General features: G+C 43.5%; 4 non-coding genes across 4 annotated transcripts; 3 read left to right on the top strand and 1 right to left on the bottom strand.

The window, feature by feature from the left end:
• Positions 1 to 4,562: 4,562 nt before the first annotated feature.
• tRNA-Glu lies at positions 4,563 to 4,634 on the bottom strand. Its single transcript has one exon. It is a non-coding gene; the product is annotated as a tRNA-Glu (tRNA).
• A 2,476-nt stretch (positions 4,635 to 7,110) lies between these two features.
• On the top strand, positions 7,111 to 7,186 carry tRNA-His. The gene has a single exon. It is a non-coding gene; the product is annotated as a tRNA-His (tRNA).
• Positions 7,187 to 12,618: 5,432 nt separating this feature from the next.
• tRNA-met lies at positions 12,619 to 12,691 on the top strand. The gene has a single exon. It is a non-coding gene; the product is annotated as a tRNA-Met (tRNA).
• A 4,223-nt stretch (positions 12,692 to 16,914) lies between these two features.
• Positions 16,915 to 17,001, top strand: tRNA-Ser. The gene has a single exon. It is a non-coding gene; the product is annotated as a tRNA-Ser (tRNA).
• Positions 17,002 to 25,533: the final 8,532 nt, after the last annotated feature.

Consider the following 25,533-nt stretch of genomic DNA (forward strand, 5'->3'; position numbering starts at 1 on the left):
CGAAGGAAAAGAAGATTAAGCCAATAGTATCCCGAAGAAAGAATCAAATGGCACATTGACATTCATCTTCTTCTCAAAGGGCTTTGACAAGAGGGGCAACTAGTGAAGATGCCGAGAATGGCCGGGGATTACAGGTCTTAGTTAGAATATGTTGAAAATGCATGTGAGGGAGGGAATGATTGCACATTAGTAAGAGTAAGGGAAGGCAAGTGCCATGGCATGGAACTTATTTTCTTCTTTGTACGAGTCTCTAAGAGCAGGGGATTCGAGAATAAGAAAGAGCCTCTCGTCCATTAAGGTCTAAGTTGCGCTGTACTCTGGGCATCTTCAAACTCCTAGTGCGCAAGGCTACGTACCTATCTCCTTCTCACTGAAAGTATGTAGCTCGTAAGTAAGAAATCTTCCTTTCAGTCGAGCTCAATTGCATAGAACCTGCTTCGTACTTTCCAGCCTCTTTCACTCCCTCTCTCGCTCCTTTTATGTAGCTCGTTCCCTAAAGAAAGGACCAGTGACTATCGGTAGAGTCCAAAACATCCCTCCCCCTTTCCGTTCTTATTTCCTGTAACTCTCGCAACTGCCCAATCAATACGGTACTCTTTCTTCCTTTAAAGATACTATTCCCGGTCCACTCATAGCCGACTTATGAGAACGAGATAGAAAGAAATGAATCATTAAAGCACCCTCCGCTGAAAGATAGAAAGAAATGATTCTTACGCGAGAATACTAGACTATATTCAAAAATGCGTATATAGCTATACTAGTGATACTACGATACTCTATGAATTCATTCTTTTTACGCTATACGCTAATAATACTAGCTATATACTAGCATACGCCGCTATATATATAGTCTCGCTAGACTAGATTATCTTCTATTTATATTCTCTAGTCTATCTTTCTTCAAGTGAGATAGTTGAGCCCGCCCCAAGCGCCGCCTTACTAAGGGTAAGGGGGGCCGGTCCCAGGTTGCCTACGTTCCTTGATCGCTCTGTAAGAAACAACTCAGGTTCAAAATCCGCAGGGAGAATAAGTGCTTTTAAAGAATTAGATAATATAGTATAGCGTAATCATAATTTCTTTCTAGATTTATCGATGCCTTGTATAGTATAGTTCTAGTAAGCTGATCTACGACCATCCCCCACAGCCTTTGTTTCGGGTTCGATTTCTTATGCAGTTAGGAGTGGGGCGTGCTAGCGGGAAGTCCGGTTATGAACATATATCAATCCCTCAATCAACCTGAGTATATATTTTATAGGACACGGGGCGATATGATATTATAGTGCATATATTCGCTCCTTGTTAAGACCCGACTAACTAAATTGAATCGAATCTCCTCTTCTAGGCAACCGGGTCTGAGTCCCTGTCCCTAGTCTGAGTGTTAGTAGTTTCATTAGAGCAAGCTCCTCAGTGTTAGGGTTTTGACTTGCTTGCTTACCGGCGGGAAAGGACAGAGTTTCATAGTCCCATTCCCCACCCAGTGATAAGATAGAGACAACCCTGCCAACCAGTAGTCCCCAGCCAGCCAGTTCAAAAGCATAGGAATAGGTAGAGTAGATTAGATCTATTAAACACAAACAAGCAAGCCAGGCAAAGAAAGCAAGCCAAGCAATAGAATAAGAGAAGTGAAGGAGCGAAATGATAATAGATAGAGTGATTGGCAGATAGAGTTCTAGGCCAGTTCAAGGGAAGCTTCACTCCACCCTCCTTTACGTAGCGAGCGGGGCAGGGATATTACATATCGCCAGGAAAGCCAATTTATTGGCTTGAAAGAGCTTTGATCACGACTGGTTGTAAACAAACCACTGTCTCGCCTCTGCTTTCTTTCGAGCTCCGCTCTCCCCGCCCCATTCATGGCTTGCTGTTCGGATAGTCAGAAAGAAATTCCGGGAGGCAACGAGTAAGGAATTGATATGGCCCACTTTCTGTCGTTCTAGCTGATGCAGTCGGTTGATTCAGCTTCTTTTTATGCGTATATATATTATATTCTATAAGTGCTCGCTGGGTTCCTTTTTGAAAAAAAACACACGGGGCTCAGACAGGTACCGAAACCTATTGTCATCCTTACATACAATAGAATGAAAAATGCATTTGTTTGAGATCTATATGAGAAAGCCTTTCAGCGGTTAAGTCAGCGAGACCAGTCAAAAAAGCCCCTTTAGAGAGAAGGGCGGTCAGAGGCACTGTCAACCAACACCGGCACACGCACCTGCATAATCAACTGATCCCGAAACCAACCGACTATACTTAGTTAGGCATTGATACCATTAGGGCAGGGAGTTGACTACTGCCCAAGCTGCTACACGTAACTTCTTGTTTCTCCCTCGCAGGACTGTCCTACTATCTGATCAGCCGGATACCGAAACAAAAAAAAGCAGGAAAAGCAAGTGCAAGCTAAGCGGTCAAGGTTCAAACGTGGGTGCTGGCTAAAAGTGTTTGGTGACAGGTCAAGTTATGTATCAGGAAGGTGGGAGAGAAAGGCTGAATCTCATAGTCAATAACATGCTCTGTGCTGCGCCAAGTAAAGACTAGCCAATGTTCGCTTCCCACCCAAGGCTCTCGCCGGGAGGATTCGACATTTAGCGTTTGCTTGTCTCGAAAAGCCCTTTCCTTTTCTTGTAGTACGGAACCTATCAAGTGGGTATTTATCCTTGAAAGCATCTTGGGGTCTTTCTTTTAGATGTCGTTACGGTCTTGGTTGGTGAAGTTAGCCGTAGTGATCGATCTAGCTCAATTACCAAAGTCCCTTAGGGGGGGTCTTTTTATTAATAGTGATTTAAACGGCTGTAGTCGTCTCTACCGTTTATCCACCAATCTGCCCTGCTCTTTATGAGCTGAGCTATTCCATATGAAAAAAGGGAATCCAATCGTCTACCTAAGCCGCTTCTAGATCCTTCTTTGATTCGCGAGAACTCGCTCAGGTAGAACAGAGAGAACGCGACTATTGGCTTTTTTCTTTTAAAGTGGCTTTCTCCGTTTCTGGTTCGTGAGCTTATGGTAGTCAATCATTAGCTAGGGGCAGCTGCTTTAGTTTGAGTTTAGGTCACGAAGATATAAAAAAAGAAAGGATCGCTCCCCGTTCTAATTGAATCAGGTGGGCTGTGCCTTCCACCGGGTTATCAAGGTTCTTTCTTAGAGTGCACGGGAAGAGCAAGCAAACTCAAAACCTCCGCCCCAGTCAGCTGCTCCCCAAAGGGGATCGTCCGCTTCAAAGCAATATGAATTTCTCATAGCTGTCCCAGCTAACTTTCCTAGGATAAGTAGTCCTCTCTGATTGATTGCCGTTGAAGATGACTCAAGGTCTTTATCAAGATTTTCTTTTTCAATAAGAAAAGAACATAGTAGGAAGTGGTGCTCTTTGCCTAAAGCCCTCCTTCCGACTTAGAAATACCAACTATAAATAGCTTTAGCATCTCTTGATAAGGAAATGTCTTTCTAGAGCTAAGGGGAAGTGGCTATAGCCCCTAGTAGCAGAATGGAATCAGTTTACCGGGCTGACTTTCATGCCAACACGAGTAGTTTAACTTATCACTACCTCGTAAGGGCGTTGAGTAATTTTTTTTTTCTTTTACTTTTGTTCAAAATTCTTAAAAAAGTATTCAAATAGCCTTTGCATAGTTTACGAATTCTGCTTATGCGGACCTAAACACAGGAATGGTTTTTCTCAGAGTCAGGCCACGCCTTATGACGAAAGGGGGAGAAAGGACGGGTCACCTGCCGGTCTGTGATCAAACAAAACTATACCTGAAGAATGGGATACAGATTGACCGGCACAAAAGCCATCTCTATCAATCTACGCTCATTGATGAGACGGCGACATAGAGAAGAAAGTATACCCTTTGCTTTGTCACCCCCCTTGTCACTTAAAAGTAAAGAAGAGATACAAACTTTGGAATTTGGTGGAATCGAGGATGGAATCGAATAGCGAATGCACTTGCGGTTAAGACAGGTCCTGCGTCTCCTACCTAATGCAATTGACCGACCCGGCATCTCTTTCGTTCAATAATGCCTTTGCTTCAAGACGCTATTTACCAATAAGAATAGGAAAAAAAAACTAACCCTTTTTTTGAATTGAAGAAGCCGAAGGGGTGAACGAACGCTGCGGTAACGAGCCGTAAGAAAGATGAGCAGAGCATTCCTTCCGCCGGCCTTTATAGGAGTAGGGGAGCGTGGTGAGATAGATAGACGTCCAATCCTGCAGCAGCTAGTTGCTCGGCCTTAGTCTTGGGCTGATCTCACACTTCAATCAACCCCTTCGTACTTCGATCCAATCAATCGATCGATCAAGAGGCTAATCTCTTTTGTTTAGGACCGTAAAAAAAAAAGAAAAAAAGAGATGTATGGCGGAGGGAAGGAGAGAAAGAACGCATGCATGGAGATTCTGTCTGTCGGAGGTTCGAGAATCTATGAAAGGACATCTAAGACTAAGGAAGAATTCGAGGAAGTCCATTACTGAGAGAAGTGGTGATCTCGTCTTGGGAGAAAGGAAGCTTCCGGATCACCTTTTCCAGCCGAGCGATCACTCAGCAATGAACACTAACTGAAAGCGGCCGGGAATGAGTACCTATCCCTTACGGGAATCGAACCCGTGTCTTCGACATGAAAAGACGATGTCCTAACCACTGGACGAAAGGGACCAAAAAGCCATTCTTCATATACCTCAGCTCCGAGAATATAAGTGGTTCGTTCTATACGCAATTCAAGATTTCGTTTGTGTTCATGTTGGCGATTTCTGATTTCTGATGTGAATTCGGCGGGTCGTCCACCCCTTCCTACGGGTTCCCCCACCGATCCAGTAACACACCAACCCTCCCTTTCTACGATCATAAAGCCCCCTGATTCCTTTCTTTGTCTTTCATCCCCCCTGAACAGAATAAGTAAGGCTTTCTAATTAAAAAAAAAAAGAAAATAGGGGCGAAGCGCCCGTTTGAAGTGGCGAAGGCCTATGCTAAAGTAAGAAAGAAAGTACGTTAAGGTTACGAAGTAAGGTCAGCTGGTTAAGGAAAGCTCAGGTTATGAAATCGCTTAGCCGTTTTTTTATTTTATTATTCTAATTAATTAATTTAATTAATTAAGTAATTAAGTAGTTAAGTAGTAGTGAGGCGTCGGTACGGAGTTGCGTCAGCTGTACATATAGACTAGGCTAAGGCGGACTTCATCTCTTCTATTCTCTTCACTTACACTTCCGCTGAGTCTAACAAGGCTCAGGTGCGGAGCTTTCCACTGTGGACCGAGACTACGCAAAGGTAGAACACCATAGAAACTTCACTGACTTTATCATAAACCTTGATTTCGCTACGCTCAATAAGAACCCGGAATAGCGGAAATCGGTTCGTGTTCCGCTTCCAAAGTCAGTCGTCTTTGCCCAAGTGTGAACTGCAGACGACTCTCCGGTGGTTCCATTCCTTCTTACTTGACTTCTGGGTCAACCCAAGCCGAATGGGAAGAAAGGGGTCAGCCAAACAGCAGTCCACTTTGTACATTTTCTGAGGCAGACCAATCAGGCATTTTAGAAAGGGGAAGGGCACTTCTCACCGAAGGAGGCAGTAGGAATGAAGGAGGCGGGAAGCTACCGCTTCTAGAACTAGAATGCAAGCTTATCCTTTACTTTTTTTAGAGCGTACCACTATTGAAATAATAAAAAAGGTTTATGGATGAAGTAATCGGAGTGACAATTACGGTTGCGGAAACCGGAGAAAGTCGGGAACCGTCGGTTACCTTTTGAATCAAAGTAGCGACGAGCCGAGCTTCGCTTCCTCGTCGCTTCTTTCTGGCGACTAGCTTCTCAAGCGGGTGGCTTGGTAAGCAAGCTACCTTCAGCATCGGGCAAATCCCTATCAATAATAGGCCGGAATGGTGTGGAAGGGGGCCCTGGCCCTCCCTACTTCAATGGAAAGGGGGGAATCGCCGTTTCACAGCCGCTCCTCTACAACTACCTTTCGCCTAACATGATCACGAACGAAGACAGAGAATTGCGTAGATAGGAGGACGAAACGAACCAACCCATTTCATTTGTCCTGATCGGAACGATTGAAGAAAGAAAGAGAATGGTGGCCCCTTTCGCCCGGGGGGCATCGTCGGAGAACAATGTCGGGGACAGGGTGAGAACCTTCCCTTCCGTTGGTTACGCCTTTTAAGTGTTGGTTCTTCCTTAGATATGGAGATAGATCCAGATAGAGATCTATATCTTTCTATCGATAGATAGATAGATAGATATATTGAGAAATGGATATTGATCTGCTTTCAAGATCTATGAACAAGAGAGATCCCTAAATATCCATTTGAAAAAAGAGATGAATAGGCGGAGCCAGCTGAAGGAAGGGCGCTAACGCACCCCTGCAATCTTTCTAAAGCAACAAGCGGCTTTACTTTAATAAGAAGGAAGGGCCGAAATAAGAATATTAATTAGTAAAGGCGCGTTAGCCTATCTAAAGGCCTTTTCTTGCTCTTGCTCGCCCCCCTACCCGATTAGTTTAGTCATAAAAGAACTCAAGTTTCGCCCTTTGACAACCTTACTAATAGAAAGGAAAGGGGAAAGATGCGCTCAAGCATGCGAAGAAAGCTCGAAGAGCTTCCCTTATATTATAGAAAGGTTTGTAGAAAGGGGCTTCTTCAAATATCCCATAAAAAGAAAATAGAAATATATAAATAAAGTAGAGGCTTCAAGGCTTGTAGTTTAGGGGTGGGACAGGAAGGCCCAACCTATACAAGGGGCTAGCGCGAAATGGCTTTCTCTGATAGGGGCTCGCTTCTTCAAGCGGAGCTTGCTGCTTTTCATTTTGATAGGAGTAGGTGCTTGCTGCTCGTCAAAGCCGTAGCTTGCTGCTCGCTTGCTGTCTACTAAACGAGCCTTCACTGTCCGCCCGGGGCCCCTATCTTTAATCTTAAGTAAAGTGAAGTCAAATCAATGAAGTGAACAGCCCAACCTCTTTGTTTGAAGCTTTTCCAAAAAGCTTCTACTTGTTTTTATTTTGAAGCTTTTCTTCCCCAAAACACAACAATAGACTTGCAATGCAACTATAGTATAGGAAAAAGCTGCTCTTTGATATCGATAGCGGGGGGTTCAGAAAGGATCTTATCGTAGATAGAGACTGAAACCTGTGTGGGGGTAGGGGCGGATGTAGCCAAGTGGATCAAGGCAGTGGATTGTGAATCCACCACGCGCGGGTTCAATCCCCGTCATTCGCCCATCCATCAATAAATGGACCATTTGTTACGGAGACACAAGACAAACCCTTCTTTTATCTTCAAGTCAAGTCGTAGGCTTTCAAACAAACGCATCCAAACATAGAAACCGTCGCCTACGTGCTGAAAGCAGAAATGGAATGGCTGATCATTCATTGTATGAAGTTTTTAAGACCTCACTAATCAGCCTTACACTTTTTAGTTCATAATGAATGAAATGAACCCCCGGATGAAGCAACTACCGTTTACCTCTCCCTTTTACTAAACCATGGGGAGCCCCGAGTAGTTTACCGGGCTAATTTAGTTGTCGTGACGATACCTTTCTTAGTGGAAGATCGGAAAAGACTTCTCTTCATCACGAGACAGATCGGATCTGCCGTAGACACCCGAGAGACCTCCACAAGGCAGGCTAAAAGAGTAAGAGGACAACAAGCAAAGAGTTATGCTTTCATTTCTTTGTTGAGATTGAAATCAAGTTATTTAAAAGGGGGTAGGGGGTCGTTAGACCGCGGGCCAAGTCAAGAAAATTACTGACTTTTCTTTTCTAGTAGTCTTAATGACTAGTAGTTTGAAGCCTTAACGGTTTTTTTCGGCACTCGGTTCCTTCGTCTTAAGTCAAGTTCAGTTTACTTTTTCGATTCGGAACTCTTAGTCGAGCTGATGGCGAGATCGATTTTTTATTCGAGGTTCAAGAGAAAAGAAAAGAGAGGAACCACCACCCAATGGTGCTTTTACGAAAGTACGGTCACCGGTGGCTAAGAGCCTTTCCTTTCCTATCAACTTCGTCGAGCCTTTAAGCCAATTGAATCAAATGGCTTTGCGTTTTAGTTGGTGTTCAGTGTATCGTACTGTTTTGAAAATCATGCTTTGCATTCCAAGTGAGATCAAAGCGCCCCTCTCTACCAACATGAAGCTTGTTGCCAGAATAGATCGAATGTAATAACGTATTGTTAACTGTTTCAAATTTAGAATTCGAATCAGCCGAGAAGGAGATCACTGAAGATGGGAAGAAAGAACGTGCTGTTTACCAAGTCTCTGTTGGAATATGAAAAGAAATAGACTTTTCTAGAAATTATTTAGCCTTAGTCTGGGCCGCCCAAAAGCTCAGACATTACTTCCTCGCTCACTCAGTAAAAGTGCTCGCGCGGATGGACCCAGCTGAAAAACGGATGCGCGTTAGCGCTTTACTAAACAAGCAACGGCCCTAATCCTAATAAAGGCTAAAGGCGCCTGGCGCGCCATACCCTTTCTTTATCTGGGGGATGCTCCCAAATGAACAGGTGTAGAAGCTATGAAATTAGATCGACCGTAATGGAAGCGGCTAATTCGCGATAGACGAGTGGGTGAGTGTCACGGGGAGTTTTTCGAGAAAAGGTCCTATCCTTCAATATCATGATTGGGTCGACCAGACCAGATCATGAAAATCTTCATTTTGAAGTATTCCCATGTTTAACATTTTTGACAAGTTCACTTCCGGTAAAGCGCAACTACGCCTTCCTCTCGGGGGCACTATACAAGAAAAGAACAAAGAGAGAGAGAGCCCTAGATTTGAGCACTTGATTTCGGCAGTTGGACAAATCGACTGTGCCGAATCGAGTGTTGCTGTGGAACTCAATCCAGCTGTCTTTCTTTATGAAGGCAGCTTTCTTCATTCGCCCCAGTTCGAGATTGTGGATCGGAAGCTGCATCCTTTTGTTTCAGACTTTCCTACAGATTCAGCTGGATGCCTTCCTTCCTTGTTGAGAGACAGAACCCAAGCCAAGACGAAAATGGATGAATATTCATTCTATTGCCACTGTCTCTAATGAGAAAAGCTCTTTAAGATGCTTTCACGTCAAAATCTATCATTGGAAGAAGCAAATGCGATTTCATGGGTTGTCCCTAGGAGCAAACATCCGATCAATCAATTACGGACACAAGGAAGTTAGCAGCGGACGTTAGATTTACCTATCGCCCGTTATGTATGATACACAACTACCATTCCAGATTGGTTTTCTCTCTCCAATTAGGAGAGGCTGATAAGAAATCGTATCAGATGCTATTCCCCGCCCATCCATCGGAGAGAGGAACTGTCCTAGCTTAACTCCTCGATTCAAGAGGAGCTCGGAAATAGGAGGAGAGGTTAGCAACGTACGAACGTTTTCCAAGCGAGCCATGGGAGTCTAGATTTTGCGAGCCAGCCCGGAAAAAAAGTTTCACTATCTTCCCCGTCTCTCCATCATAAATTCAAAGAAAGACTCGCAGGCAAACCCATTATTCAAGGGGATGAATCAGGTGCAGGGGTTAGCTTCGGATTGGTATAGGTGATATGGGAAAGAGCATGTGGGGTTTTTTTACTTCCTTTTCCTTAGAGGAGAAGCCAATGAATTGTGTGATTTGACTGTTCTCGGTAAAGTGGTTCAAGAGCTAGTGGCGTGTATCAAAGGTTATCTTGTGCGTCTGTTCGCAAAAGATAAAAAAGGCTTTGATTGTGTAATAGCTTCGTGCTTAGGTCCCTACTTTCTTTTTTTGATAAATGAAAATAGTGTCCATTGATACCTTATAGTGATAGAGTGACCGTTTACACACCTTCTCGGGCCAGTGTAGTGGATCTTTCCCATTATAACAGTAAAACGATCAAAAGATGTCGATTAGAAAGGCAAGGCTTTACTAATTACTAATAAGGGCTAATCTTGCTTCTCCAGCTCCACCAGAGCATTTAAAATAAAAAGAGCGCTCGGGAATAAAGCCTAATCAAAGCAGGCAAACAGAAAGATCGTGTAACTTGACAGGTGCAGCCACGAACGACGGCTTGTTTCTCAACCGCAGTAGCTCTTGTTCTTCTTACTTCTCAGAGGTCGATTCAGCAGCTTCAGTAACCTCCATGGTTAGTCTTTGTATTGCGGGTTATAATCCTGAGATGGATTCTTGTGGGCCAGTCTCAGGATTAAACCTGGGTTCCAGGGATGGCTCCATCTCGGTTGTGGATCTAATCAGCTCCATCAGACCGCCTGCCTCCACAGTGAAGCTTCCGGCCACTGCTTCCACAGCAGGACAGGAATAGAAGTGAGTGCTTCAGGTGGATAAGCTTCGACGCTCTCAACCTGGTTTGGATCGTTTGACTATGGCTCCGCGTTCTTTACAATCATAAGCTCGATCACGAGAGTCCAAATCAGGGTCTCCATCTCGCCTTATTAAAGAAGTTCGGGCAAATCTACATCTACATTTTAAGAAGTTATAGGTATAGCTCAGGAGATGGGATTGGATCCGGAATTAGAATTGGCTCTGCATCATCTGAAACTCCATTTCGGGGTCTTTATTTCAATTAGAATCCGCATATGGAATTAGAACCGGGCTACCCCATAATCGTGATTTGATCATCATTAGGTGGTGAGAAACCACGCCTTATGACGAAAGGGGAGCATTACGTCCGATCAAGACACCAGTCTGCCCTCTAATAGAGGGTGCTACGGAAGAAATTAGGCACTGAACTGAGGTTTAGCAGTGCTTATCACTCAGGACGGCCAGACTCCAGTCGTCGGTTTACTGGAAGACTTGCTGAGGAGCTTAGTGCAAGGGAGACCGAGCCAGTGGGAATAAGTTCTTCCAACTGCAGAGTTTGCCTATAAAAACGATGTGAATCGGCCTATGTTAAGTAAGGGGGAAGTAACCATTCGAAGTGGTGTATCGGACTAACAATAAGGGGGAAGCACAGCGATCAAAGCTTTGGTTTAGGGCCCACTTAGTTTAAACGAAAGAAGAGATCTTTCTAGCAATTTAGTTCCGTTCCAAACCTAGCCTTCCAATATGAGAGCGAGACAAGCAAGCCTGAACCCATCCAATGAAGGAAGTGACGCTTGCTACGATCAATATCCGAACAACACCTTGACTTTGATCAAGATTGGGTTTGTGTTCAGTGAGCTGTACCAGCAACTGCATCGATCCTTCTCTATTCTAGGAGCATCCAATCCAGTCATTCTCTTGTAAAGAGGACGATTTCATCATAACAAAGAGAACCCAGTACAAAGATAGATCCATTCGCTGAGCTCGAGAGAGCGTTTTGAACAATAACAAGAATTTCCCACTGCACAATCATTTCAATTAGGATCTGCACCAGTAGCTCTCAGCTGCTACAATTGCTTTAGTGGGAGCACCGGTAGAAAACAGGTGGTCAGCCCACCAATCCTCCCTTTTCGAGCACGGCCCTCAACAGGCAATATTGATTATTAGGCAACGTTGTCAGGAACACAACGGATTGCATCCCGAGCGTTAGGTGAAGGGGTACGGTCCTCAAGGTATCCGAAATGAAAAGAATCCGCTTTACAAGAGCCTTGAGTTTCATGTCATTAAAGAGGTCGACGTAGCGAACCTGGTTCTTCTAACTCAAGTCAGTAGTGAGCTTTAGACAGGAAATAAATATTACTTACTCTAGGTGAGTCTGAGTTCCTTTGCTCTTTCTTTGGTCTTTACCCCTGCCTACTTTCTTTGGATCGTTCTGACGATGCTTATTCTTTTTGATAGAACCTCGTCTCAAGGCCCGGGCATTCATCTAATGCTTACTTTTAGGCAGCTTATTTCCTGCTTCTGCAAAGGGTGGAAAAGGCTCATCTGCTCTCTTCGGTTGAGCTGTCCACGACACGAAGACCTCTTTCCTTACAATAAATATTTGACTTTTTCTGGTCTTTTGTCCTGTAATAGCAGTCGCATCTGTAATATCTAATCTAGCTCTTAGCTGGTCTGGTCCAACCCCTCTTCCGTCTGATGAAAATCGGGAATACCTTGCTAGCAAAGTAAGCAATGCTATTCCATTAGTTTAATTAAAAAAAAAGGCACACTTCTATTTTCTCGCCTTCCCCGCCTTTTGTTCGGAGCGTGGTCTTTGTGATCTTCCTTCCCTCGTTGGTTCCCTACCACGACCCTATCCGTATTTCTATATAAATGAAAGTGCCCAGCAACAGGTTCAAGTCATTTCATGTTACCTCGTGCAATTTTAAGGCTTCGCGGGCTAGTTGTCACGGCAAGTTTCCTGGTGAAAGGCAAACACGTAACACCAATCCCATTCATCCTGGTCCGATCCGAACGGATCTTGTTGAATGAATTGATCCATTGTTGTATGCCTTACTTCTTAGTGAATTTTTGCCTACTTGGACCCGCCTTTGAGTACTCCTGAGAGATATAGTGGAAACATTTTGTTATGGTGGAGAGTGGGGAGTGAAAAGACCAATTCAGCAGAGAACGACCGCATGAATCGGAATCCACTTATATTAAGACAGACGACCGAGAAAGAAAGGCTCCACGTTCTCCAAGTGATTGATCTTAGCGTGCTAGCCGCTGCTTCATTTCGTATAGTGATAACGCTTTCTTAGCGCTCCGCCCCCCCCCTTGTATAGTAAGGGGGACTCTGGTTGCGCGGCTTTCTCTTATAGGGGTCTATTTTCTCTTACTTTACTCAACTTGACCTACTTGACTCAGCGGTTAGAGTATCGCTTTCATACGGCGAGAGTCATTGGTTCAAATCCAATAGTAGGTAAAACCGGCCGAAACCCCTGCTTTTGCCAGCATGACAGCAAGGAGTCAACTGAATGACCAAAGCATCGGTTGCTTCCACTTCTTCGACCCCCTCTCTTTTTCTCTTCATGTATGTGGGCTGCCTGCCCCGTCCCGAATAGACGAACAGGAACAAGCTGAAGAGAAGGAAGGCGCGAGAGAGAGAGTTGATACTCAACTCTCCTCCCTTCTTCCACAATTAGGTGAAGACCCGGGGGGCCGGAAACCCCAACGGGAACCCTTTCACCGCGCCACACGATTCTTTCGCGAAGCGCTCTCTCAGGCGTTTCCACTCCTGCCCCCGCAAGCAAAGCAAGATACCAGGCGACCAAGTGAAAGTGAACAGCCCCGAGCAAATCTTCTAGAGAGCGTACCCTTTGTTTCTACTCTTTCTCTCTTCTAAGAAAAACTTCTAATATAAATAAAATTTCTAATACTAATATAAATATAAAAAAAAGAAGAAGATTTTTTTTTATGGACCCCTTGGACCTCCGACCAATGAGGTGATGACACATGCATGCGTGCATATGAACTTCTAAAAAGTGGGTTCAAAACCTGGGTGGCACTATGTAACTCAATCCATTATAGGGCTATTGGTGGATTCTTTTTTATTTTAGAATAGACTCTGAGATAGAGGAGACTTTAAGGAGATTTTGTCGAGATAAGGACTTGCAGCAAAAGTCGAGTAGTCGAAGAAGTAAGGTCTCAGACTCGCGAAGACAAGTGAAAAGTATCTCGAGGTTTCGCCGCTTTGAAACAATAAGTTTCAAAATCTCGAAAAAATTTAGCGTGGTTTTTCTCTAAAAATTCGGAGGGTTCTGCCAGAAAGAGTTTGGGGATTAAATCGTTTGGTCTTTGGAAGTTCCCTGATTGGTTTGAGAACATGATTGAAGAAGACCAGAATTTTGGAATACACGTAGATCTGCAGATCCAGTGTTTGAAGTTATTCTAGTGTGTTTCGATTTAGTAATTCTACAGTTCAGACAGAGACGTTGTTGAGTATGTGGCTTGACTTACTCCAAGGTGACTCAAGTCTCGATTGAGCAGTCATTTTTCATAGTCACGGGTCCTGCTTTAGCACCGTTTCACATTTGCAACTGTAAAGGGCGGTTTGTGACCTTCCAATTTTCCAGTGAAACCGGGGACCGAAAGGTCGGTGAGAGATAGCAAGAAGATGCATCCATTTCTAGGCTAATTCAGTGTCTTGTGGATGCTATCTATGAAGTAGTTAGACACGCCCCTTGGGGGATCTGTTGGGTCTTTTAAAAGGACTCAATCAAAGGGCACAAACGGAAAGCCTGCAGTTTTTCTGAGGTTGGGTTTTGAGATGAGAGTAGGATACACACGTCGAAGAAATCCGTTGTCTAGAGAGAGTGGAGTGATCTCAAAGAGTTTTCTATTTTCATATTGAAAACTTTACTTTTTTATTAAAACTATATTTCTAGTTTTCTATTTCATAAAATAAAAAAACTAGATGTCTTTCTCATTTGCTGCCACTCAACAACAGCAGGTCTCAGCTCTGCGCATTCCTAACAATTTTTTCTTTCTTTCAGCTAAAGATTGTTATCATCTGGTATGAGAGCCCAGGTTGTGCAGATATGGTAGTGATACAATCTTCTGGATCTATGGTTGCTGATATGATTACTGCATTAACGCCATACGATTGTCAAGCATCGCAAAATTGAACCTATAAATGTAGATGTTTGGAAGAGGAGAATGCAGTTGCTTCTCAAAGAACGGGATCTTTTTTTTTAATTCTTATTCTTGAGAAAAGAGAAGCCCGCAGATCTGGCGCTAATGGCTTCTTCAATCAAGTGATGTTTTGTTTTGTTGTAGCCAAACAACAAAAGAAAGCATATGAACAGCATCTATAGTTGTAGACAGTAAAAAAAAAGTTCTTCGAAGCTGTGCTAATGGTGGTCAAGGATAAGGTACTAGTTTCAGTGGGAGACATTGAGTCTGCATGAGAAATCTGGGAGACTCCACAGAGAATGTATGAGTCAGTGACAATGGTAAACATGAAGTTTCTTCGGCAACGCTTTTTTCCAAGCAAGATGCAAGAGGGGACGAGCGTGTCTCAGCACTTAGACAAGATGGAGAATATTTTCAAAGAATTTGTAGCAGTGAGAGTCAAAATGACTGATCGTGATCAGTGACCGGGAAGTCTGCTGAAGTCGTTTGAGTCTTTAACAACCACCCTCTCCCGTGAAACTCCTCCTTTAATTGATCTGACGATTTTCTTTAGGCAGAAGCTGAAAAGAGATTTGAACGGCAGTCTGAAAAGACTAATGCTGCGCAAAAGAAAAGAATATGTTTCAAAAGAAGAATAAACACAAATGCAGAAGGACCTGAAAAACATAGAGTGTTGGTAGAAGAAAGGTCACTTGAGTTTTGAGTGCCCATAAAAGAAGGGAAAAAGCTATGATGATCAGGAAAGGGTGGTGTTGGTCACTACTATGGCCCTGTTTGCCAACATTTCAGATAGTTGGTGGATCGGGTTCTCGCATCATATTTTCTTCCTTTCGGAAGATTTTGGTGCAAATATGATTGAAGAACTAGGTTCTTCATATATGGGCAATGGCGCTTCGACTGTAATCAGAGGCCGAGGGAATGTGTAATTGCTGTTGAAAAACGGAAAGTCAGAAGAAAAAGCAAGCATTGCTTTTCCCTTTTTGTACCTGAAAAAACCCTACTCTCGATGAGAAGAGCCTTTACTTTTTATTATATTAAGAAAGCGCTAGCGCGCTACTTATAGCAGCTTGCTTCAAAGCTTTACTAATAGGGCTTTTTTATAAATTAAGAGGTGAGTAAGGGGCTGCTTCTTAGCCCTCCAGGAAATGAGATTCCGACCAAGAACAAAAGCCCGAGGTAGAGCGTCGGTCGTCAGGGCAGCCTACCTTTATTTTATAGGAGTAGGGGCGGATAGCTTGTCACCTGGAGATATAGGCGTAGAGACTCTTCCCCTATGCCGCCTATTGGTACTAGTGTAGTAGGGTTGACCCGCAATACAGAACGAACCCATAAGTGTAACCTTTCGCTCAATACTAGAATCGACAATTGAAGCATCTGAGGATGCATTAATCGGGGATAGACGACAGAAGGAATTCTCTATAACTTCACCTTCAACAAGCGTAGATTTTTTCAATAATCTTTTTTCGTTCTTTTCTATCCCTGTCTTTTTCATAAGACCTAAAGCGGTAAATAAAAAAAGAATCAAATCACACCATTTCTATTTCTGTAATAGGCCTCTTTTTCTCCTGAAGTTGTCGGAATTTTTCGTAATAAGATATTGGCTACAATTGAAAAAGGTCTTATCAATAAAATTTCCATTTATCCGCGATCTAGGCATAGGTAGAAATCCATTCGATAATTCTTTTCATTACCTCCTCGTGATAAAATGATCCCACAAACAAAGGAATTATACAGTACGAAATAAAATAAAATAAAAATAAGACTTCATTAAAAAAAAAAAAGATATGACCTTCTACTCCAATTTTTTCTTTTTGTTTTGACAGGAGTCGAAAAAAAAAGAAGAAATATTTTAATACGATTAGATTTCATCCAAATGTAGTAGAGAATGAAAGGAACTATTCCTATTCCGATTTGATCGAAGTTGAAGAATCAAAGAATTTCTCCTGCGGATTAGGAGAATTCTATAAGTTTTTCTTATTCTTAAATTATGACCCAAAGAAGAAAAAGAATCGAATAATCGTTCTATGATGAAAATAGAATAACCCTCTTGTGTTTTGTGCATAGCGGGTATACGCTTATACACTAGAAAATCAAATCTAAAAATCCCTGGGATGATTTATGAATTTGTAATAGATTTACGGGTTAAGGGGTTGTTGTTGAGCGATCTAAAACTGGAAAGGAATTTTAGAATTCGTATAGAAATGGAATTTTTTTTAATAATTATGATCTAAAGGTATCCATTAACCATAGTCTAAAAAAAATAGACCGATCAGTTGATTCGTTCCAATTCATTGATTTAATCCGGTATAAATATAATAATATAAATATCATAATATGACGGGATCGTCGTCTTGACAAACATGAATAGAAATAGTTCTTAAAAAAAAATAATAATTGTTTTTTTTCCTCGCTTTGAAAAAAAGTTTATAATGGGTTGGTCGTACCTTTACTGCAAGAATATGAATGACTCGCTATTCACTCGCGGGTTCTGGGTCATAATCATAAGATTATGCAGGAGAGATGGCCGAGTGGTTCAAGGCGTAGCATTGGAACTGCTATGTAGGCTTTTGTTTACCGAGGGTTCGAATCCCTCTCTTTCCGTACCTTCACCTAATTCACCAAGGTTACCGACCGCAATGTATCAAATTCCAATCGATACCATTATTCCAACAAAGCCCTTTTTTTTCCCTTACCAAATTCTATCTATCCCTGCCTGCTTCTTCCCCTTCCTTCTTTACTGGTAGAACTGTTAGACTCGCATCGGCTTATTCAGTTTGTTATCCGTTTCACCGAGAGTGAGGCTTTCCCACGGTAATGGAAAGGTCAGCGGAATGCGTAAAGGAATGCGCATCGCTCAACCCCGTTTCATGCTGGAGGAAAGAAAGCCGATATAAACAGCTCCATATTAGCGAATTGCCTCTGACTACTCTTTTTAGACGCTATTCTTAGAATCTCGAAAGAGGCTACGCCCCTCCTTGCCTAAGAGTTCTTGCTTCAAGTTAACTTGCCTTGCTAATGGTTGGCAGTCTTACTGCTACTGTCGGTCCTAGCTATCGGCTGCCTAGTTGTAGGCTTACTTTCGCTCCTCTACCCGGCATGAAAAACTTGGATTCTCATTCTTTTCTTTAACTTGCTAACTCGCTTCCTCTCCAATGGAAAGTACGTCCGAGGCCTGAGAACCTCCGAGTTCTGGAGGAGAACCTATAGAAGGGCTTTAGCGTCAGAGTTTAGGAAGATCAGAGCGGACACCCATGGGATAACTTTAACATAAAAATATGCCTAACTTTCCTGAAAGCAGGAAGAACCCAATCCAACGCTCTCTCTCTGCTAGGCTAGGCTGACTTTACATTCCAACAAACGTACACACCTGCTCCAGTCTGGGATTCTAGGTTCTTCAAAGAGACGGTGGAACAGGGGAAAGCCAAACCACACATCTATGATGGGGCAGATAAGGAAGATGAATTTGATGCGTTTGTTGTTGAGGATATGGAAAGGGGATCAGAGGGAACTTTATCTGGGCAAAACAGCATCTACCCTAAAGTCCTTATTCCCTTGAGCGAAAGAAAGGATCTTTGGAAGCCGTGGCGGAGGGCTTTGATCGTGAAAGTACTAGGAAAATCGGTGGGATACAAAAGACTGGACCAAGGTCTAAGAGACCTGTGGAAATTGGAAAATGGCTTCGAAATGCTGGACCTTGACCTGGGTTCTATCTGCTGAGGGACTAATCGAAGAAGGATTTTCTGCATGTACTTGAGGGGGGCCTTGGGTATGGGTAATTCATTATGGGACATTATATCACTGTTAGCAAATGGAAACCAGAGTTTAGACCATCCACGGCATCAATCAACCTAGGTCTTTCGTCAGAGAAGGGGTAGAAGGAGCACTCATACCCGCTCTCCTCCTCCACCCCTGACCTGAATAGATATAGGGTGGCCTCGCCTTAGAAGGCTACAGAAGAGAAAAAGGTGAAGCCCTCCTTTCCGGGGCTTTCCTCAGACCTCTGTCCGGCCTAAGGACCGTCTCTAGGCTGGAGCTCCTGTCTCCTCCCTTAGAGAGCGTACCAATCCACTTCGTTCCCCGATCAAAATACAAATAAGAGTAATTAGAAAACTTTTGCTCTATTTTCCAAAAATGAAACAAATAGAATCGAAAGCCTGCTCTCAATAGCAACTATGAAATCCACATTCTTACCGGGCGAACGCGTAAAGGCATAATTCGTTCCACAAATCTCACTGCACTGACCATAGTAAACTCCTTCTCGTTGTACCAAAATAGAGATCTGATTTAAAGCGGGACTCCATTTATGAGATTTATAAAGTTGACTACTTCCTCCATAAAGAAGGAAGTATTCGTTGGAGTTAGGACCAGATCCCGCATTATTGAAACACCAAAACCAAATTGTGAGCTAATGCCACCCGCATCCTCGAAAAAGGTTTGAGTAATGTCGGGGACAGGAAATTGCTGGGGTACCGCTATATTTTATTTTTGTAATAAATTAATTACCGTTGAATCGAGACTCCTTTTTATAAAAGGAAGAAGTTCTGTTTTTAATTCATCATTCCCCGAAGTCTCGATTACCTGCAGAAGTTGATGATTGAGGGTTTTGAGGATTGCTTTTTTCATTTTTTTATGACAAAAAGAATTCCGCTCCGCTAAAACAGCAAAGAGACTTGTCGGAAATGGCCGGTTGGGTTTATCCAACCAAGAAAGACATGGGATTGTTTGGGCGTAACATTCTTTTGCTTCTCTTTCTTACGATATTTCTACTCAGCTTGAAAAGAAAGCTCAAGCCGATAAGAGCTCTTCATCATGTTCGAGAATTTCGAAAGAAGAACTGAGAGTGATTGACCTCTCACTCACGGCACACATGCTATATGTGTGATGCCGACACCTAAGAGACTTTGACTCCTTCGAGAAGCTGTCCAACTACGATGTGTTAAGCATATTGACCTCAATCCCAACTCTTCAGTCCACATTTTTATATACGAAATTACTTCGTTCTTCCTCCAAGAGAAGCGGGATATCGACTGGTGACAACCTATTGGAAAATTCCTATTTCACGCCCTATTCTTGCAAAGAAAGAACTTAGACTACTACTGCTACTAGCACTAGAAAGGGTCCGAGCGGAGCTAAGCAAGTAAGTGAGGGGTTTACTGGCCGTAAAGGGCGAACGATACAACAAGTGCTGTTCTTGCTCTTTCCCCTTTCGGGGTTGGAATGGTATAAATAAGGTTATGCTGGGGGGTTGGGGGTTGTATAGGGTACGGTGCTTTCAGTGATAAAAAAGCCTTCCCGCCCGCTAACCGTACCACTAGCCTTTACACAGCTGATTAGCCTCTTGGCTGGGCACTTTGACTTTTAGGTTCCGTCAGGGGAAAGGACTTTGTTTCCTCACCTTTGATCATGGCTTGAAGGCGTGGGGGACATACCTCAAAGAACCATACGTTGTATCAAATCCTTCCCAATGCATATCGGAACGTGGGGGATGGATACTTATAATTTTGAACATCTTTCATGCTCTATCCCGGGAACACAAGCCACTTTCTTTCCCAATATGTCTTGGTCCAACCCCCTTTTTTATATCTTTTCGTAACGAGAATGAATATATATTGGTACGAAGCGAGAGTACTTAGCTTAGAGCCCTGAGCTCCTCGGATCGGAAGAGCACCAAACTGCGAAAGGAGAAGACCTCTTCGGAACCCATACCCTAAGTCGATTATTTTATTTAGAATATATGTCAGAATGAGACGCTGACACTTGGTTGCTAGCATGAAATGCGGTAGACTTCTCGGAAGTGCCAGTAAGGCGGCTATGGCTGCATTTGCCAAATCCGAGGGCTTTAGTGAGGGGTGCCCCATGGTCTACAGCATATGATGCGGGTTTTTGCCCATGCCTTTTTGTTTATAGAGATCGACTAGACAAGTCATCAGTTATCACCTCTTTATTCCCTCCCTTGTTTGACTATCTGAGAAAAGCACTGGTACTGCCTACTCTACTGCTGAAGGAAGATAATTCATTGATCAGGTGAGCTGTTGTCTATAGTTCAAGTGTCAACCCCATTCGTTAGAACAACAAACAGCTTCCATTGAGTGTCTGAATGAAAATGAATGAGTCTCTGAAGCTACCCTCACTCAATGCAATGCGAAGAACCCTCCGACCAATGCTTTCCCGGAGCGAGCCCTACCCGGAGCAGACAACTCTTGACTGGCAACGGAATTCGTGGCACTCGCTTTCCTGGGCCTTCGATCGATCTTTTGTGAGAGAAGGCTGTTAGTACGGGATAGAAGGGGCAGTGGGAGTCACCAACCAGTAAGTCAACCACCGATCTATCTCAATGCCATCGGCAAGCAGCTACCTCGGGGGAGGGGATTGCCTAAGAGGCTGCTTGTTGTTTTTTGGAGAAAGGGGGCTCGGTCCAAATAAATCGATCGAGAATATCTATCAGAATATGACGAATATTGTCTGGCAGGCACATACATTATTGGTGAACCGCGTCCCTCAACTGCCATAGGTTGGTCGTATACCTCCGAAACAACCTCCAACACCACACAGGAGGAAAAGGCTCAGGTTGGTTGTTCAAACCTCCCTCTGAAGAAAGAGTTACTAATCTCAATACGATGAGTTATATGCCACCTTCTCGCGTTCTAGCTTCTGCGTATGTATAAAACTTCTTCCTTTTATGCCTCTGTTTATGCTTCAGTTGATGAATCGGCTTTTGATGCAGCAGATGGGGATGCACCAGATTCTTATCCTCTTTCTTCGGCTGCTTCAGTGAATGCACCAACGCATAAGTAAGAAGAGAGATAAGGGTTGTTAGGGGACAGGCTCACCCTTCTGTAGGGTTCCATGCTTAAGGTCAGGTAGCGGAAGTAAGGTCAATAAGGACCACAACAAGCCTCTCGGCGAGACGGGGAGTTTGAAGACACTAATAGAATACCGGGTGAAGAAGAAGAAATGAAACTCCACCAATTTCTTATACAAATAGAGGAGGCAAAAAGAATGGGAATCATAAAGAGTAAGTGACGATTCTAACTCATCCTGAACCTAGCTGGCGTCAGATTATTACTCGAAAACGGCGAGGCCGCACTAACAGTTCAGTTCAAATCGGGTGGAAGAGAGCGGTTTAGTGGCTTTGGGGAGTCCATTGCATCAAGAGTATAGAGATTGATTGGGCCCAAGGACCCTTTTAGCAAACCAGGAATATAGTGAACAAAGAGGTATCTAAGTTGCTCCTTTCTTCAGGCTTGGCGAAGGTGTCTGATCTACTAGCTCTCCTCCAAGCAATCCGGAGACTACAAGACCTTCACCTCAATCTCCACCGGTTCCCACTGAAAGCAGAGCATTACCTAAGGTAGATCATTTATCCCTCCTTCCAGTTTGCCATAAACCTTCTTGGCTAACTGTTGACATCATCTTCAATCTCAGATGTCAACAAGGTGAAGAAGTGAAAAGATTAGCCGCGGGAAGGCCTGCAATCCTAACAATCTGCCCAGAGTAGGGTTGTAAGTAGGATATCCAGTCCTACCTTTACATTCAAGTCGGATAACAGGAAAGGAAAGGAATGAGCCGAGGCCAGGAACTCCAATACCTGAGGAAAGAAAAATCCAAACTACCACAGGGAATGAAAAGAGTCGATTAAACACCAATTCAATTTAGGATAGGAAAGGAGAATCATTGATGACTCTTCCTTAAGCTTAACTAGATCCGCCTTGTCAACTAAACGATGCATCTTTGAATTGAATTAGACTCCTAAGGAAAAATCCTTCTCTTCTTATGTACCCCCTCCTCCCTTGGGTGTAGAGGAGAGTAAAGTAAGCTGTGCTCAGACAAAGGGACTAGGAAGATAGGCTCTTGGTTATTGAGCGGAGGATTAGTCAACTCCAACCAGCGAAAGGGAAAAAAAGAACTACTCCAGCTTCATAGCGATCGGTGTGTTTATCCCATCCGAAAAAAAGAAAATACTCCTGGCGGCACACCATCAAAATACAATTCCCCTCTCTCTCTGATTCATCATCTATCCCCATTACGGATCCATAAGGAAACTCAGCATCCCCATTTTCCTTAGACTCTACTGGGCAGTTCGCCAGCTGGTCAGCTATGACTTGTCCATGATGGAGTATATATATCTATATATTTTATCTAATCTCGAACTCTGACAACATCAACAAGCACTTCGCCATCCTATTGGATAATAGGGGCTTCTCGGGTACTTCAGCGGATTCATGCTTAAGATTGGGTGAGCCAGCCTCAACTTCTGCCTTACCCAAACAAACCAGAGCAGCACAAGTCTTCTCTAATGCAGTGTAGTTGAGCTCGCATGCGGTGAATTTCTTAGTGAAGAAGGGCTTTTCTATTACGGTTTTTCCTCTTGCCCTGGTTTTTTAATAGGCGATTCTGATCTCATTCTAACTCATTTTCAGAGGACATAGTAAGCTGTCGCAATATCGGTTGTTAGCACTATGAATGTTTAGACATTAGGGATTCCCTCACTCGCTAGCAACCAAACCAAATGGGATTTCATTCTTCGATTCCGAGTTCGCGATCAATCTGCCGATTAACCACTGATTCAGTGAGATCATGTGACTTCTTCTTTCGACCCTAATTCCGAGAGTGCGCACACCTGCAAGCATCCCTTATCCAGCCGTTGGGCGGTTCACCCCTTTCTTTTTGCTCGGCCAAAGACCCCCCTGGACTGTGCATTCGACTCAAGAGAAGAGAATCTTTCAGGGTTTTCCTGACAAACCTACATGGGCTTCTTCAACAATATTGGATTCTACCCGTAAAAAGAGAAAGAAGCAGTTATGCCATTGGCCACCTTCGCCCTAGTACTGGGATCAGGAACTCCTCTATCTATGCTAATGGTTACGTTGTCATACTATATTCTATTCTACCCTCGAGTCACTCATTCCCTTTCGAGATCTCCGCATATAACTCGTTTTCTTGACTCGTTCCCATCTCTTTACTCAAGAAAAGTATAGAGCTCTAGCTCCATGTATATGTATGGAGCTCGTTTCCCATCCTCTTAAGAACAGTGCTTTCTCCGGCAGTTCGTCATCTTTCCTATCTTTTGGAGTGTGAAAATCTCTCTTTTTGGCGTCCTATTCCCCTAATCCATTTTTTCCTGATTAGAGGAACGAAGATGCTCGTACGTAAGGACTTTAGTACTCGACCGAGGATGGGAATGGAATACTTGTTTCGAGGGGGTTCTAAACGTACCGATGTGCACTCACTTTTGGTTGAAAAAAGATCCCTGTCCCCTTATTTCTAATGGGAGACCCAGCCAAGACTGATTAGCTCGGGTGAAGTGCCCCAAGGGCAAGAAGAGACGAAGATGGATCTTTTCCGGCAACAGATTTGGATAGATGACATGAAGCTGACCCTAATCTCTTCTTCTTCTTAGCCGCACTGATATATTAGTACGGGCATCTCGTCTGAACATCTCTCTTTTTTGGAGTTCAAATCCCTCTTTTCAAGATCAGATTCCCCTCTCTTATTCAAGCTTGACTTCCGTTTCTCTTGTAGAGAGAGAAATAGATGAACAGTGGAGCACTATCTCAATTGCATCGACCCCTCCCTCACTCTACTAACCCTCTCGCTTCGTACACTACGCTCTTTTCCTATCGGTCGAGCATTTCATAAACCTTTCCGTCTTCCTTACTTCGTTCCTGGCCTTTTTCCATAGAGCAAAGTTATGCAGATAAGATATGTAGCATGACCTATTTAGAATAGGAATTTAGAAAGACCTTTTTTTTGAGAATGCTTCTTCTATTCCGTTCCGCTGGATGCAGGTGTAAATAAGCGCAGACCGATCAATCCCCGAAATAAGATCACTTAAAGGAAAGGAGTGGAAATAAGACAGGTCTATATTCCTATAGAAAGAGAAGCCCTTTCCCTCCCTGCTTCTTTTCAGCGGGTCAAGAAAGGAAAGTCTCATCCCCCGGAACATCTCAAGTCGAAATTGGATCTCCCCTGAGCTGATAGAAAGAGAAGTTCCTTTCGTCGTCTGGCTAGTCAAATGCTTTTCTTTGATAGGAATCTGGTCGACGTTAGCGATCAAGCAGGGCTGCAATTGAATTTCCCGCTGCGTTCTTCAACCAGCCATGAGCTCTACCCGAATCGAAATCTTTCTATGAGTGGTCCCGCATAACTTCCAACAGGAATATGTGGTCATCTAGGTCGTACGAAAGATTAGGCGGACTCCTATACATGGCTTATACGCCTCTAATTCCTTAGCCCAAAATCACGGGTGGAATAACTAGCCTACTTGCTAAAGTCGACTATCCTTGCCCACCTATACAGTCGATCTCACGTAGCGAGTCTCACCTAGCCCTCACTAAGCTGCCTTCCCTTCTTGATCGCCAGGTTGAGAAAGGAGCAACGCCAGGTAGGTTTCAAAGAGCAAAGAGAGTGGTGGGTACGCCCCAAAAACTACGACTGAACTTGCTTTCCGTCTTTTTCTGTTTCTCTACGATAGATGCACTTACGAACGCTCTTGTACCGACCAGAGGGTAGCTAGCGCCTATCTATCTGTGGTCTAAGAGCTCCCGGCCCATAAACAGGACGCCCGGAACTGCACTTCAAACTAAACCCCCGGATGAGAATAATAGCTGGCGCCTTAGGTTAAGAGCTGCTAAAGAAGCCTAATCATCTTTCTTTCATTTTAGATAAGCCCTCTTGAAAGCACGCAGGCAAGCAAGCGCTTTCACTTTTTGAATATGAAAACCAGCCAGCTTAAAGAAAGGATAAGAATGCGGAGATTAAACAAGATAAAGGATGGCGGGCCTTATCTATATAAGGGGGTTGCTTGAAAGTGAAAACAAAAGGCTTAGGTCTCATTAGTAAAGGAGAGAAGGGGTATTCTTTGCCAGGATTGGATTACTGACTCCAGGCAGGGAAAAGCAGAAGAAAAGAACTATCCTGAGGTCGTAGAAGACAAGGAAGAGAAAAAGCGCTAAGAGATAGAAGATAGTTGAGTTGAATTGGAAGGTTAGCAAAGTCTTGGTTGTCTGGTTGATTGGGGTAGTCTCAGTCTGCAAAGCAAAGAGAAACTCCATCTTAAAAGTCCAATCGCGGAAAGAGAATGAAAGATTCGGGTAGGCAAGAAGGGGAAAATTGGGGGAGCTGACATCAAAT

Source organism: Citrus sinensis, mitochondrion (genome assembly GCF_022201045.2).
Source record: "Citrus sinensis mitochondrion, complete genome".
NCBI lineage: Eukaryota > Viridiplantae > Streptophyta > Magnoliopsida > Sapindales > Rutaceae > Citrus > Citrus sinensis.